Source organism: Lineus longissimus, chromosome 3 (assembly GCF_910592395.1).
Source record: "Lineus longissimus chromosome 3, tnLinLong1.2, whole genome shotgun sequence".
NCBI classification, from domain to species: Eukaryota; Metazoa; Nemertea; class Pilidiophora; order Heteronemertea; family Lineidae; genus Lineus; species Lineus longissimus.
In genome coordinates this window covers 27,114,618-27,119,134 of record NC_088310.1, presented here as the reverse complement: position 1 = coordinate 27,119,134, position 4,517 = coordinate 27,114,618, and positions in this window count along the sequence as shown.

The window sequence follows — 4,517 nt, the reverse complement described above, 5'->3', positions numbered from 1 at the left end:
TTTACTTTCCGTTTGCCCTGGGGACGAGGTAGCAAGTGTTGCGCTTCACTTATCTGACATGTACTTATTCGGGTGGAAATTCACTTATCCATGTACTTATTTGGGTGGAAATTGGCGTTATAAAGGCCACTGGTAAAGAACATTAATATCACTATCAGTACTACCTGCTACCATATTGACTTGAAGTTTACTCAATCAAATCAATTCAACCCCCCCTGAGGTGGGATGACAAAGACACTCTGACTCAGGTATAGGCCTATAAGGGACCATCACTTTTTTGTCTCATCCGACCTTGAAGGACTGCTCACTCTGGCAAGATTGGGTTAAGGATCAGTCATTTTTCTCACCAAGTTTTACCCAGGAGACATGAGTGTTTAATGGACAACTCTTCATAGACGCCAGGCCCACGGGCAAGGAGAGACAAGGGAAAAACAGCCTTTGCCAGCTGGTTATCTGATCAGGTTGTGAAGACCTTTACACAACCTTAAAAGGCCAAGTTTGTCTGACAAGTTAACACTATTAGGCTAATGGAGACGACAGGACTGACGATGGAACAACCACCCTCTGCCAGCTGGAAATCTTGTCGGGTTGGAAGACCTTTACACAACGAAGTTCTGACAAGTTAACACAGGCTAATAGAGGACAGACGATGGAACAACCAACCTCTGCCTGCTGGTTATCTGATCAAATAAGGAAATCCATTGACACACTGAAGTTTGTTCACTGCACGAAATGGGTTGGACCCAATATCTACCTGACAACTCTTTAAGTACAACTTGAGTACTACCTGGGACCACAGTCATCTTAGAAGACTGATGAATCCTCCCAAAGTCCTTTCTCTCATGCAGAACGTGCCACCAAAAATACATCAATATAGTCAGGTCAGGACCAGGCTTGGCCCAAGGTGGCTCACTGACCTTGGGCAGCCAGGTGTGGGCCAGGTCACATTTTTCCTAAGGGTGGAGACTAGGCCCACCCAGTAGAAACATGGTGCACTACGTTGGGAGAGTACACATCTAGGTTAGACTGAGTAGGCCTACGCATAGTGAAGGGGCACGGCACATCCAGCAAAGATATGGTACCCTCTCTGGCAACATGACGAGCTATGAAGGGGAGGGCACATCCAGAAGAGATATGGTGCACTACTGTCTCATTGCATTTGCAAGAACGTCTTTAAAAAATGCATTGGGAATTCACCAGTTTGTTTGCATAAGAAATACATATACATGCCATACAGCAAGTCAAGAAAGAAAAATGCGTCATACTTTGTATAACCTACGTGTTTAAGATGCAGGCAGATTGTCTTATTTTAATTTTTCGGCACCACACCATTGTTTCTTTCTCTCAAGTACAAATGTCGGGTTTTTTTCATTGGTGGTCAAATAGAATTTTCAGGGTTGTTCCACTGGAGATGACTACCATTGCACCCTGGTGGAAGTCTTCGGAGAAACTTGACCCCCAGTCAGAGCACTTGTGTCAGAAAAAGATCTGGCGTACCATGAAAAACTCTGACTGGCCTTTTGGGGCCAGCCCTTTGTGTGACCAGGCATGTCATCCGTGTTCCAGATTAACTGGCACATGGCGCAACCCTTGTCCTGGGAATACAACCTGGCCGTGGTGGCATACTTTCATCTGGCATACCACCCCTCAGCAATGTCTTGCCGCACCTGGGCCAACCATGGCCCGAATGAGCACGAACGAGCTTGGTCCAACAACTTGGCAGAGCAGCAAAGATTGATTTGGCCTGGCTATGACCGTATCATCTCTCTCACCTTGTCAACACGGTCGAGCAGCAAGGACTAATTCGGCCTGACTGTGACTGTCTCATCTCTCTAACCATGTTGACAACTTGGCAGAGCAGCCAACAAGACTGATGCGGCCTGGCTGTGACTGTCTCATCTCTCTCATCATGTTGTCCACGTTGTAGCAGCCAGGACTGATTTGGAATGGCTGTGACCGTCTCATCTCTCTGACCTTGTCAACACGGTCGAGCAGCCAACAAGACTGATTCGGCCTGACTGTGACCGTCTCATCTCTCTCATCATGTTGACAACTTGGCAGAGCAGCAAAGACTGATTTAGCCTGGCTGTGACAGTCTCATCTCTCTCACCTTGTCAACTTGGCAGAGCAGCAAAGACTGATTTGGCCTGGCTGTGATCGTCTCATCTCTCTCACCTTTTTGACAACTCGGCAGAGCAGCAAAGACTGATTTGGCCTGGCTGTGACCGTCTCATCTCTCTCACCTTGTCAACAGGGTCGAGCAGCCAGGACTAATTCGGCCCGACTGTGACTGTCTCATCTCTTTCACCATGTTGACAACTTGGCAGAGCAGCCAACAAGACTGATGTGGCCTGGCTGTGACTGTCTCATCTCTCTCATCATGTTGTTCACGTTGGAGCATCCAGGACTGATTCGGCCTGGCTGTGACCGTCCCATCTCTCTCATCATGCTGTCAACACGGTGGAGCAGCCAGGACTGATTCGACCTTTGTGTGACTGTCTCATCTCTCTCAACATGTTGACAACTTGGCAGAGCAACCAACAAGACTGGTGTGGCCTGGCTATGACCGTCTCATCTCTCTGATCATGTTGCCAACACGGTGAAGCAGCAAAGACTGATTTGGAATGGCTGTGACCGTCTCATCTCTCCACCTTGTCAACACGGTCGAGCAGCCAGGACTGATTCGGCCTGACTGTGACCGTCTCATCTCTCTCACCATGTTGGGAACACGGTGGAGCTGCAAGGACTGATTCGGCCTGGCTGTGACTGTCTCATCTCTCTCATCATGTTGTCAACACGATGGAGCAGCCAGGACTGATTCGGCCTGACTGTGACTGTCTCATCTCTCTCACCATGTAGACAACTTGGCAGAGCAGCCAGGACTGATTCGGCCTGGCTGTGACTGTCTCATCTCTCTCATCATGTTGCCAGTGGAGCAGCAAAGACTGATTTGGAATGGCTGTGACTGTCTCATCTCTCTCACCATAATTATTGTCAACACGGTGGAGCAGCCAGAACTGATTCGGCCTGGCTGTGACTGTCTCATCTCTCTCACCATGTAGACAACTTGGCAGAGCAGCCAAGACTGATTTGACCTGGCTGTGACTGTCTCATCTCTCTCACCATATTAACAACAAGGCAGTGCGGCGAACTGATGCAGCCTGGCTGTGACTGTCTCATCACTCTCATCATGTTGTCAACACGGTGGAGCAGCCAGGACTGATTCGGCCTGGCTGTGACTTCCTCATCTCTCTCATCATGTTGTCAACACGGTGGAGCAGCCAGGACTGATTCGGCCTGGTTGTGACTTCCTTTTCTCTCTCACCATGTTGACAACTTGGCAGAGCAGCCAAGACTGATTTTGGCCTGGCTGTGACTGTCTCATCTCTCTCACCATGATTATTGTCAACACGGTGGAGCAGCCAGAACTGATTCGGCCTGGCTGTGACTGCCTCATCTCTCTCACCATGTTGACAACTTGGCAGAGCAGCCAATGGCTGTGACTGTCTCATCTCTCTCATCATGTTGTCAGCACGATGGAGGAGCCAGGACTGTCAAACAGTTGTGTGAGCTCACTAGAGCTTGCACTTACATAATAGTGTAAAACTATAATATATATATATGTATATAAATCCGTCATCGGATGCACATCCGATATGCCACGAGATCCTTTACCGTCAATTCCCTTACCGTCTTCGGATGCGCATCCGATATGCCACGAGATCCTTCACCGTCAATTCCCTTACCGTCTTCGGATCCGATACGCCACGAGATCCTTCACCGTCAATTCCCTTACCGTCTTCGGATGCGCATCCGATATGCCACGAGATCCTTTACCGTCAATTTCTTTACCGTCATCGGATGCGCATCCGATATGCCACGAGATCCTTCACCGTCAATTCCCTTACCGTCTTCGGATGCGCATCCGATATGCCACGAGATCCTTTACCGTCAATTTCTTTACCGTCATCGGATGCGCATCCGATATGCCACGAGTTTTTTTGTTACCTCACCGTCAATTCCTATACCGTCATGGATGCCACGAGCTTTGTTCGCGTTGTAAAGGTTTCGGGGATACGACTAATGCATGCGAGCACCGTCGGCGGAACCCCAAACCGCCCTCTCGATCTATCCGTAAGGACAAATCACTCTCGTGACCGTCACAGTTACGGACTCCGGACCTCCAGACTTTAGAGACCGAGCTTTTCTTTACCTTACAATTACTGTATACTCGGCGCCTCACTTATATGTGTTGTTTTTTTCACATACATTGTTCTCGTGGTTTACGGAAAAGTAGGCCTAAAATGTTATAGTGTCTAAAAACAATATTCAGTTAATGGAATTACACTTTTTTCCATTACTGCTTGCTTGATATTGCCCTAACAACTTTTTCATGAATCAATTTTGAGCATTATGTTTACAACGTAGTTATTATAGCACGAATTATGAGTCTAAAATACCAAATACTTGCAACTATTATGTTAATCACTGAAATCTTAGTGTACTAATTGCTCGCT